General features: G+C 32.4%; 1 long non-coding RNA gene across 1 annotated transcript in view; it reads right to left on the bottom strand.

Moving 5' to 3' along the window:
* LOC113917857 overlaps nucleotides 1–10828 on the bottom strand; it is a 99631-nt gene extending 88803 nt beyond the window's left edge. Inside the window, exon 1 of the long non-coding RNA XR_003518376.1 lies at nucleotides 10724–10828. This is a non-coding gene — a long non-coding RNA (uncharacterized LOC113917857). The remainder of the gene's footprint in view (nucleotides 1–10723) is intronic.
* Between the last annotated feature and the right edge of the window lie 2499 nt (nucleotides 10829–13327).

Below are 13327 nucleotides of genomic sequence, written 5' to 3'. Positions count from 1 at the left end.
TTCAAAAATGCATGGCTATATCATTTTTTAACATCTGTAAAAGTAACAGAAGTTCTAGAGCCACAAAGTTAGGAAGGCTATCTTGATGTATCTCTTCTTTTTTTTTTTTTAAGATTTTATTTATTTATTTGAGAGAGAGAGAATGAGAGATAGAGAGCACGAGAGGGAAAAGGGTCAGAGGGAGAAGCAGACTCCCTGCCGAGCAGGGAGCCCGATGCGGAACTCGATTCCGGGACTCCAGGATCATGACCTGAGCCGAAGGCAGCCACTTAACCAACTGAGCCACCCAGGCGCCCCATCTTCTTAAGAGTACAGAAAGAAAAACTAATTTCATCTGTACATAAGCAATAAAAAAAGGACTATAGTAAAGCCCATACAAATATATTATAAATGAAATAAAAATAAGAGCAGATTGACTTACCTATAGCAAATAAGGCACATCCAAAAATTAAAAAAAAATGACTTTGTATTTCAAACCAAACTACAGAAACTTAATAAAATGTTAGAAAACAAACTTTGGAACCGCATCGGGCTTCCTGCTCAGCAGGAGTCTGCTTCTCCCTCTGACCCTCCCCTGTCTCATGCTCTCTCTCTCTCTCTCAAATAAATAAATAAAAAATCTTAAAAAAAAAAAACCTCATGATGTGATTGGAGAGATAAAATTGAGGAAGATCTTACATAATTTAAGAAATAATTAGAAGGAAAAAAGAAAACATTTCAGAAATAGAAACTAAATTAGAAGTTTTATACCTCTTCTTAAGAGAAGTGAGATGGAAGGAGGAAATTGTTTTAATCAAAAAGAAGAGAATAAATAGATGCAAAGTACTTAAAAGATATTGAGAGACAGAGGCAAATAAAATCAAAGCAATGGAATGTAGCAAACACCAAAAACTATAATTTAAGAAATATTTTCTGGAATAAAAGAAGACTTGAAAAAATTTATTAAAATGGCAGACCACTTACTTGAGAAAATTGACCCAGAAGAGCCAAAAGAAGACATCCACTGGTAAAGTCACTGGACTTCAAAAAAGGCACTTTTTTTTTCTTATACACAAAAATACCAAGTGATTTAAAGACAATCAGATTGCTCTCAGATTTTTTTGAACTTAACATGCCAGAAAACAATAGAATAATGTATTTATGAAACTCAAGGAAAGAAAATGTGAGCTTGGGTGCCTGGGTGGTTCAGATGGTTAAGCATCTGCTTTCGGCTCAGGTCATGATCCCGGGATCCTGGGATCGAGTCCCGCATCGGGCTCCCTGCTCCTCGGGAGCCTGCTTCTCCCTCTGCTTCTCTCTCTCTCTCCCTCTGTCTCTCATGAATAAATAAATAAAATCTTTAAAAAAAAAAAAAGAAAATGTGAGCTAAAAGTTTTATTTACAACTAAACTGACTTTCAAGTTAATAAGTCTCAAGCTGTTATGAACAGGGAATACTGATCTTAATGAACCCTTCCATGAAAGGAAGCTTCCTGCAAGAAAAATGATTGAATAAACCTGCATATGAGATTTGTAGCAAATATTAAGTATAAACTATACCTAAAATTAAATGATGGCATGTATTTTGAAATTACATGCAAATTCTACCAACTCTGAATTTATCAATGAATAGATGATCGTTCTTCTATTAGGATAAATAATGATTCAGTTTGCATATTCACTTATTTTATAATCCCAATACAATTATGCCACATTAATTTTTTAAAGATTTTATCTATCTATCTATCTATCTATCTATCTATCTATCTATCTATCTATCTATCTATTTATTTGAGAAAACAGACTCTGAGCTGACCATGGAACCTGACTGGGGCTGGATCCCATCATCCTGAGATCACAACCTGAACAAAACAAAGAGTCCAACACAACCAAATGAGCCACCCACGCACCCCATTCCACATTAACATTAAATTAACATTTGCTGCTGTCATTATGAGTAGTTAAATATTGTTATTCTTCAGATAGGGCACTCTACTTACTTTTTGTTTTTCTTTTTGGACAAAGTCTCTTTTTCATGGAGTTTGTAATTACTACTTTTTCATTTTTTAGTTTTCATTGGGCCTTTGTAATTTACCTTTTCACGTCATGTAATAGTTTCTTGACTAAATTTCTCTTTATATCTTTCTTTCATTGAAGTAAAATAGTGGATTCAGTTATCTGTGAGATCAAACATCATATATTCTATCTGTTTCTCCTCTAGTCCCCAAAAGACCTAGAGAGGCATATAGCTTTCAAAATCTTTGGTATAGCTGTGGCCTCAAACATCCCATCACCATAATTCTGAGAATTTTCTTCCAGTACTGCATAGAGAGAGGTTGCACATTGTAGGGTTTACAAACACCGACTTTGAAGTCAATTGTAACTGGGTTCAAATTCTACTTCTCAGGGATGTTATGAGATATAAGTGATTTCATATGCATAAAATGTTGAGAGTAGTTAATTTATAAAGTTAAATCACATATAATATTTTTAAGTAAAACTTTTCTCCCTGCATCACATTTACAGCTTCCTCTTTTTTGGCTTCATCTTCTGTTTTGATAGAACAGATGTTCCAGGAGCTTCTTGAAGAAGGATGGAAAATAAATTGTTGAGATGTTGCATGTTGAAAATGCACTTCTTTTTCCTTTAGACTTGCTCAAAATTCTAGTTTAAAAATATTAAACCATATGATTAAATCAATAAAAAATACAATCATGTGATTAAATCAATTTTCATGAGCAATTAATTAAGGTGCTTTTAAAACATCTTAGAGAAGGGAAAAATGAAGAGGGGTAAATCGGAGGGGGAGATGAACCATGAGAGACTATGGACCCTGAGAAACAAACTGAGGGTTCTAGAGGGGAGGGGGGTGGGGGGATGGGTTAGCCTGGTGATGGGTAGTAAAAAGGGCATGTACTGCATGGAGCACTGGGTGTTATATGCAAATAATGAATCATGGAACACTACATCAAACACTAATGATGTAATGTATGGTGATTAACATAACATAATAAAATTTAAAAAAATAAAAGAGCACAAAGTTTCTCTCAGGGAAAAAAAAATCTTAGAGAATTAAGGGGTGCCTGGGTGGCTCAGTTGGTTAAGCGTCTGCCTTCGGCTCAGGTCATGATCCCAGGCTCCTGGGATTGAGCCTCGAGTTGGGCTCCCAGGGAGCCTGCTTCTCCCTCTCCTCCCTGCTCATGCTCTCTCTCTCGCTATCTCTCAGTTTCTCAAATAAGTAAATAAAATCTTAAATTAAAAAATTAAATTAAATTAAATTAAATATTAGAGAAGTAGAATAAGAATTCCCTGCATTTTAAAGCCTAAGTTAAATTAATAAGTTCTGATGCTGAAGATTGTCAGTGATTAATGAGAAGGGAGATACAGAACTGTGGCCCCAAGTAATGAGCTGTATTATTGCAAGGGATGTGGATTTATTCACAGAAAATGAGCTACCCATATTCCCTTAAGCTTACCTGTGGCTTAACCATTCCTCAACCACTGAAACTAGTTTCTAGGAATCATAACCTATGTTCATTAGTAGGGATTCTCCCTGTTCATAATAGTCTGTAGATTATATACTTGAAAGTCAGTTTGTTTGTAAATAAAATCTTTGGTTTTCACTTCACTGAAAAAAAATATACTCTAGTTATCAGCTATTAATATGGTTCAAATTAAACGCTTATCCTTAAAAGGAATGGAAAATCTTGAGACATCAAACAATTCAGGAAAAAAAACACATGAAAACAAGTTTTTGCCGAAGTAAAAACAACAAACACATCACCATGAACAATAAAAAGGCAGAACTAACAAGGGTCCAAGGAAATAAAGTTAATGAAAGAAATAAAGTTAATAGAAGAAAAGAAAAATAAGAAAGTAAATAGATTTAAAGTGAATAAATGAAATAAGTAAATAAGTAAAAATATTAAAAAATATTAAGTAATAATATTAAAATAATTTGTATTTTAGATTGGATTTGTATTTTAATATAAGTATAATATGAAAATAAATTTTAATGTGAAGTAAATAAATAAAATAATTAAATGAATAAAAATATTATATTAGTGAGGAGCCTGGGTGGCTCAGTTGTTAAGCATCTGCCTTCGGCTCAGGTCATGGTCCCAGGGTCCTGGGATCAAGCCCCGCGTCAGGCTCCCTGCTCAGCGGGAAGCCTGCTTCTCCCTCTCCCACCCCTGCTTGTGTTCCCTCTCTCACTGTGTCTCTCTCTGTCAAATTAATAAAAAAATCTTAAAAAAAGAATATTATATTAGTAAAACTTAAAAAAATATGATAAAACCTTATAATAGAAAACAAAAAAGAAAAATGGGATATTTTTTAAAATCCAGTTGCTGGAACTCAAAACAAAACGAAACAAAACAACAAAACTTGATTCACAATATACACACTAAAGAGAAAATGGGACAGATTTATACATAAAATAAACAAACTGGAAGAACAAGCAAAAGTGTTATTCTAAAACAGAAATGAATTACTAAGTGATGAGAAGTATATATCCATATCTCCATAACATCAATTGATAAGGTACTTTAGAACATAAGAACGGATAGGATGGAGGGGGAAAATAATCAAAGAAATAATGTAAGAAAATAGCTATGAATTGAAGAAAGATAAATCTTTAAATTGAAAAGTACCATCAAATGGCAAAAGAAAATAAAGAGAATTACCTAAAAAACATAAATGTGAAAATGTTGAATACTGAAAGATAAAAAGAAAACTGCAAAGTTTTAGGAAAAATACATACATAGAAATGATAATCATAATAATATTTGACTGCTCATCTACAATGTTGACCTGTAATGTACTAAATGGGCTCGAGTCTCAATTTTGTCTTTTTAATCTCACTTTAGGCCACTATTCTCCTTGCTCCCTTATGCTGCAACAATACAAGCTTTCTTTATGCACCCCTAACACACCAAGTTCATTCATTCATCAGGATTTTTGAATATGCTGATTCCTGTGTTTGGGATGCCCTTAAACCTTGGATCTTTTCAAGCTGCCTCTTTATTCAAGTTTCAGTCTTAAAGTCATTTCCTCAGTGTAACCTGATTTCTTTTTCTGACTTCCATCCCCAGTCACTTCCCAGTCACTTTCCATTACATAAATTATCACTTTCTGAAAATATGCTTTCTAATCTGATTACCTGTTTTTTATTAGTCTCCTCTCATCAGAATATAAAATATATGAGAACAGGAAATGTATTTTCACCTCTTTCTATTTATTATTATTATTAGTAATAGTAGTAATATTATTATTATTATTATATTATTTACTATTTCCCCAGCAATAGGAATTATGTCTAATACATACTAGGTGTTCATTAAGTATCTGCTAAATGTATGAAATTAAAGAAAAACGTGATAGTTTTCAATGGACAAGTCACTTAACCACTCAGACTCAGTTGTCTCAAAGAAAAAAAAAAACAGCTAAATTAGATGGTTTCTGTGGTTACTTACAGCTTAAATTTTTATGAACCAGGGTTGACTACTTAAGCCCCCCAAAATCAACAGATTTTAACTCACCAATCCCTTTAATCTCTTCTATACAATAGTGCATATTTGTCTTTTTCTTGTTATTATTGCTTTTGTTACCTTGAATATGCACTATCTTTCTATATTCCAACATACTTAACTCTATGTTTTAGTGGCAGAAGGAACTGATCTCTTACTCTAGAAGTCCAAGAGCCCAGATAGACAAAGAAATTCTTTCCAGGCTTTCCTTATTGTTAGGGCATGAGCAAGTGACCTAAGTACGAGACTCGGATGTTCTTATTCAGACAGTGGAGGTTCTATTGTGGTGGCAAAAGGTGGCAGTGGTTTCCCGGGAACAGAAGTAGCAGTGACATCAGAGGCCACACCCAGAGCCTAGCGTTGTTAGGTAGCAGTAGTGCAAGCTGGAGCATCTGATGATGTACTGGCAGTAGGAAACACTTTGCCGAAATAATTTTGGCTACAGGGCTAGGTACTGCCTAACTTTCCTTATCCCTCCTCATTTTCTGCTAGGTGATTTTTTTTTTTTTTTTTGAGCTACTCCATACACTTTCAGTAAATTTCTTTCATTTACAACACCGACATTCTACTTTTTTTTATGTTTTCAGCCAAGCTTGCTGACTGATATCTAACAATATGGTTATAAGACATTCCTGAGTCAGCCTCAGTAAATTCTTATAAATATGTTTACTAAAATTATTATTCCACAAATGTTAGAAATAGTGGCATCGAAATAATTTTTTTGTGAAAACATATGTGATGATTACTCAGCAAAAAATTAAGAGTAGACTGTAAGCTTTCTCAGGTAAAAAGTCCTCTGTATTTCAAATATTTTGTGCACATATATATGTGCATACATGTAATAGGAACTAATGTTTGTTGAACTGAAAAAAATAAAGAATGGTGGTTGCTGAGATAATGTATACAAGTATTTAAATTAGAGTGTTAAAAAAAGTGGAAAATACAACGAAATACAAATATACTAAAAAAATGAAATTCAAAGTAAAACCATTCAATAGAAAAAAACAGCTTATCTTAATGAAAGGTAGACATTACCAAAAATATAACAGATAACATCCACTTTTGTCATAAGATACATTTAAAAATATATTTTCAATATGTATAATTTTATGAATGAAAAAATATCCACAAATCAAATTTTATTCTTAGATTGGAGGCTTATACATAAATAGATGACTTTCAGAACAAAACATAGTTATATAAAAATTTGAGTGTTAAAAATAATAAGCTTGATATGTGTGAGCGTTATATTTTGTACCTTAATAAAATGATATATACATATTTTTCAAACAGTTATGCTAACATTACTAAAAAAAGAGCATGAATTAAGCTGTAAAGATAATCTCAAACTATTCCACAAAGGAAAAAATGGAAGTGATCCTGGGAATGTAGCTGAACCAAAATAAAATGCAACCCAAAGTGAAGAAATTTATGTTAGTGTGTTAATAAAATGAACCAAAAAAAAAAGAAAAAGAAAAACCAAAGAAGAATAAATTTGCAAAATTTTAGAATATTTTTAGTGGTTTAAAAAAGAAATTAGAACAGAAATTACAGACCATTTAGAAACAAAAGACAATAAAAGTAATACATCTCAAAAATCTATGAATCTAGTCAAGATGGTATTCAACTAAAAAACTTTAGTCTTAAATATTTGTAATGAAAATATATGTTGAAAATAAATAAAATTTTTTCTCAAAAAACTAGAGGAATAAAGAGCATAAAGAAAGTGAAAAGAATAAATTAATAAGGATGAAGAATAGTGGTCTTAATTTGCCAATAATAATAAGTTGAAGCAATAAAATCAAATGTGGGCTTTAAGAAATATCAACAGGAGAGAGACATTTTTTTAGGTCTTGTTAAAATTAAAAAATACTATTATAAACCACTTTAGGGATAGATAAAGAACATAATTCTAAGTATATATTTTTAAATGTTAGGGAAGGCTACGTATAACGTTAGTTAACCTTGAAATTTTCCATTATCAGACATTTTCTTATAATATCTTTAGTACCAAATTTGACAAAAGGTAAAAATACCTGAATAAAATAAAAAGTTTAGATAAATTGAAAAGGTAGTCAAAGATCTCCAGCCTCGAAGTAAGTACTTGATCAAATTTAGCCCCTATTCCTGACATTATATGTAATATTATATTGTCATATTATCTCATCCATGAATGATAAATAAATAAAAATAATATGAAATTTTAGGATAATGGCCAAGTTTAAAATAAACATGTTTCAACCAACATATTGGCAATCTTTTTTAAATTGCAATCCTAGAGAAATGAGACTAACATACAGTGTTTTAGTATATATTGTTATATACTTTTTGAGGGACAATTTTAAATATGCATATTCTTTGTCCCTGAAAGGAATCTTAGAAAAATATTTCAATATATATACAATGTATTCCATTCACAGCATTCTTGGTAATAATCAAAAACTGAAAAATACTAAATGTCCGTCAATGATAAATGGCTAAATAAAATATGGTATGTTTATCATAAGGAACATTCTAGATTTTTTTAAAAAGTATGATCTCATTCATATAAAATGAAAATCACAAAATACATTTTAATTATAAATTTATGTGATGCTCATTTAAATTTTGGTGTATTACAGGACATCTTACTTTTTTTTTTCTTTACTTCAAACTAAGTCTGGCCCTGAGCCCACATGGGGAAGAGAGCTGGAAGTATACAAATCAGACTATTGAGCGTAGGAATGGGAGGGATACATCAAATGGGGACTTCTACATTTTATTCTGTAATTCTTTTATTTATGCACCCATTTATTTATTTTTTAATACTAAGCATATACTTACTTTTTTACTTTAGTTTTAAAATCTTTTAAAAATGTGTCAGAAATATGGCAAATGTAGTTTTCAATTTCTTATCAATTTTGATGCTTTCTCCTATAGTAGTAATTACCCTGGTTTGGTGCCTATTAGCTGCTCCACTGTCAATTACTTTGGCACTGCCTTAGTAAGTATGCAAAATGAAATAAAGTTCAGTAATGGTTAGTAAAATGACGCAAAAAGTTTAGAAGTGATGAAATGAGCAATATCACTAAGCTGCTGAAAATGTGCTGAGATTCACTAAGTGCTTTACAAAAGAAAGCAAACAAACAAGACTTCATTACACAGTTGACTAAGCTCTGCAACTGATGGGCAATCCTCATTGCCTTGTGACATTCAGGCTCTCATTAGTGATATCAGGCCAGCAGAGGACACAATAAAATTGGATGCTTGCTGCCAAGGTGAAGTTGTAAGAGTTATGATTCTGAATTTATTTTTAAGAATCATATAAAATTAATAGATGGCAAACAGATTTAGAAATGTCTTTACACAAGAAGTTAGGGGGCTCTAGTCCTAAATCCAAAATATTTACATATTAAAAAAAAGGGGGACAAGAAAACACAGAAGAAAGAAGTTGTCAGAGCCAACTTATATTTTCAGAGAGTCCTTTTTATAAAAGAAAATGATAAGGAATAAAGTGTATTACCATAATTCTCCATTATTTTCTCATAAATTTGACTTTAAGGAAATCATATTAATGCTTCCTGAGGATGAGATATACAAAATGAATCTCCACATTTACCTGCATACAAGATAAAATTTTAGTAACGTCTCTGATTGCCTGAAATGCAATTCAAAGTCCAAATCTGTATATTATTAAAGTAATAACACCCTTGGCAAGAGAGGTAAGTCGTAGGTTGTATTTCTAATGTTTTAGAAGAGAGAGAGAGCCTTGCAAAACCAGATTGCCTACAAAGCCTTCTAAACTTGATTTTATTTTCTTTAATCACAGAGAAACAACAGCTATCAGTAGAAAATCTCAACCAAAGGATTCATAAAGCTTAATCTACTGGATTAAACTGAAAAACAATTCACAAGGCTCTCAGTCTAAATAAGAGAGGTATAATAATACTTTAGAGGCATTAGTGGGATTTCTAAAACCTGGTATCAGCTTTGGTTATGGTTAATATTTTGGTTTCTATCAATATTTTTATCACGATCACATTTAAAGCTTTCTCTCTGAAAAATGAAATTTATGACTATGTGATGCATAAAGTTCTTTGATATCCTCTTATATAAAGTCTAAACTGACTATTCACTGACTTTTCATTAACTTCTAAAAATTCTAACTAAACCATATTTTTTTCCTTGGGGATTTTAATTATTTTTATGGATTGTAAAAATTATAATAGTACACTATATGAAAATAATTTTTCATATGGTACACAATATGAAATATAGTAGTTCTAACAACTAAAAAATATATTAATAAAAATCAAACTACTAATATTCTTCAGTAACTAAAGTGATCAAAAATTATGTCAAAATATGTATATCTTTAACCATAAATTTAGAATATTTTTCATGTATACATGCACCTTTGAAACAATGTGGTTTTAAAACATGCTATATTTCGATTTACTCTGGTAAATTGAATGATCTAACTTTAAGCAAAAATCATTTGAAAAAAATTAAAAATAGCAAAACTAGAAGGGCTTAGAAGTCGAAACTTATAAATTTAAAATAAAAAGACTGAAGCCCAGTGAGATAAGTAATTTTTACAAATTCACACTGCTAGAAGAAGAGAAGCCATCTCTAGAACCTAGGATCTCCTGACTATCAGTCTATTTTTTCTCTCCATTTTTGGGGCTGTCGTTTCAAGGAAATGTTAACTATGTTAAAAGTTTATATAAGTTAGAGGAATTAGAAATAAACTATTGACTATCTTATAAACTAAGCTATATTTATCATTGTTAGTAATCTCGTAAATATTCAGTAAAGAGAAAACTTAAAATTACCAGTTATCTGATATTCTGAATTATCATGAACCATATCATTGCAAAGAAAAGCATAAATTAGGCATACACATACAGCAAAACTTAACCTTTTGAGTTTAAAAGTAAATTTCATACTATGGAAGCGTCACATTTTAAATTTTTATTCACCATCACTAAATACTCTTTTTTATTCACACATCTGGTCTTCTTCAGATTAGTAGCACTATTTATCAGTCATAAAATTCAACACTATAGTAAATCAATTTAAATCTACACATTCTATTAAATGATTAACTCTGGAATTCCAATGAAAATTTATCCTTAAAGACAAATACACACGAAGGCAGAAGCACTATTTTGTACTTTTCTTATGAAACATAATTTATACCTTATTTGAGTTAGGACTGAGCACCCTCAAACTCACTTATTTAATAAGGAACTGTTCACCTCACTCAGCAAATCTCATCACATCATACAGGTCTTATCTTCTCAAGTCCAGCTCCTACCAACCTTCCACTTAGTCACGAAGGCCATTGCGGGTACAGTCCTTTGATATTAGGTAATTATCTTTCCAAATTCAAAGCCATTAGGTGATTTTCTTTCCAAATTTAAAGCAACATAAACGAAAATACGAACTCAGAGAAATAAATGTTTAGCACTAGGCTTTTCACTAGCAGTGAGATGTGTGCTTTTGTCTGCTAGAGACCAAAAGGTCAGTGATTCTCAAACCAACAGCTCCCTCCACCGGCCCAACCATCATTATAGGTTCTGAAGTCTACAGTCACTTGAGTTCCCCTACTGCCAACTTTGCATACCGAACACAGAAAGCTAGGGCTGCTTGGGAATTAGGAAACACTGAATTAAAAGGTGGGTATGTGCTATGGCGAGCGCTGTGAATTGTGCAAGACTGTTGAATCACAGATCTGTACCTCTGAAACAAATAATGCAATATATGTTAAAAAGAAAAAAAAAGAAGAAGAAGATAGCAGGAGGGGAAGAATGAAGGGGAGTAAATCCGAGGGGGAGACAAACCGTGAGGGACGATGGACTCTGAAAAACAAACTGAGGGTTCTAGAGGGGAGGGGGGTGGGGGATGGGTTAGCCTGGTGATGGGTTTTAAGGAGGGCACGTTCTGCGTGGAGCACTGGGTGTTATGCACAAACAATGAATCATGGAACACTACCTCAAAACTAATGATGTAATGTATGGTGATTAACATAACAATAAAAAATTTAAAAAAGGTGGGTAAGCCAACAGCTAACAGGTGAAAACCCCTGTAGAGTACTAAGACCTCAATGAAAATTTTATGAGATGAAGAAATACATATTAATACATATAAATATAAGAACTCCCTTCAGGAAGAGCAAGACCTGAAGTTGGGAAACTAACAAGTAGCTTGCAGTTCTGAGAGGGCATGATCGTAACAAAGGGAGGAAAGATGATCTCTAAACTATCATTCAAGGTTCGTGGGTCTGGCTGGGCTTTTGTTCTACTGATTGGGTCTTAATACTCAGGGACTGAACTGAACTGCTTGGGTCAGAGGAAAGATATAATATTCTGTTATACTTCTTTGCCCTTTTCTCATAGACACTCATCCTCTTTTAAAGAATATTTTCAATTTGAAATGATTCTCATCATTAACCTATCTGGGTGCCTGTATTTCTTTGTCATTGATATTGTGCAGTCCGACCTTTTTATTTTACAAGTGGGGAGGTTCAAAAAAATGAAATTTTTTACTAAAACTGTGTTTCCCTAAGCCCTGAGCAGATCACCTGACGCTTAATCTATTCTTTATAGGAAAACAGTGTTTCACAAAGTGTTATCCCTTGACTACTAGCAGCAGCAGCATCACCTGGGGCTCGTTAAAAATGCATATTATTGGGACTACCCCAGACCTATCAAATCAGAAAATGGGGAAGAGGGCAGCAAATCTGTGTTTTAACAAGCTTTCCAGATGATTATGATGTACATTAAGGTTGAAAACTACTCTGACAAGTGTAACAAAAATTTTATAATTATTTGATAACATTAATGAAAACAAAAAATTTCAACAGTATTTATTGTATTAAATTTTAATGGGTAAAATCAACCTGTGAGTTATGTTCAGACTGAGAGTCTTCAATTGATCTAAGGTGGACAAACTGTTCTCACATATTGACTGTATTCCTTCCAATATCCCATTCTATTTTGGCCGAAAATACCTATTAATTGTTCAGATTCACTCAAGGGATAATTCCTGTGTAATTTTTTTTTCTCCCAAAATTCAAGTTCCAGATCAAGTTGGCTTTTTCCTTTTACTATAGGCATATTTCTACCAAAGCAATTTTAAACACTTCACTTACCCATTTATGATAACTTCCATTAATAGATACTATATATTTGAGGGGCAAAAAATGTTTTATTCATCTTTATATATAATCCCTCCCCTCAAGCAAAGCATCTAGTACAGAGCAAGCTCTTAATACATGTTTGTTAAATGAATGATTGGATTAATTAACCTTATCTGGTCCTCATGGTTTTTAAAAGATTCTTATGACCACTGCCTTAATGGAGAGTTCTAGTCAATATCATTTGGAGAGTTCTCTGCTCAAACTAAGAGCTAAAAAATTAGTGATGTCTGGATCCTTCCCATACCACCCCCCCTCACTGACCTAGAATGATCTCCAAGTTGGTATCAAGAATTATATTACAATAATAGGCATCAGGCTGTACTACTACCTCTACAACAAACCTATTATAAAATGGCTGGTTTAGGTCTATGGAATTGGCTTACTGCAGTTATCTACAATTTCCATGCAAAAAGTAGAAAAACATGTTTAGAAAGTCAGAGTTCAGGATTCAGAAAATAATAATGAAGGGCCAACATTTCTATATACTAATTGTCTCAAATATCTTACCCAAATCCTTCCCCAAGTCCATAGCTGACGTATTGAAGTACAACTTCCATATTTAAAAATCTCACAAGTCTCTGCCTCAGTCAACAATACTGTTTTGGGAGTCTATGCAAGATTTCTTTGTTTGGCTTAAC

This window comes from Zalophus californianus, chromosome 1, assembly GCF_009762305.2.
Source record: "Zalophus californianus isolate mZalCal1 chromosome 1, mZalCal1.pri.v2, whole genome shotgun sequence".
In the NCBI taxonomy this organism is placed as follows: domain Eukaryota; kingdom Metazoa; phylum Chordata; class Mammalia; order Carnivora; family Otariidae; genus Zalophus; species Zalophus californianus.
The sequence above is the reverse complement of the archived record's forward strand: the minus strand, read 5'-3'. Positions and strand labels throughout refer to the sequence as shown.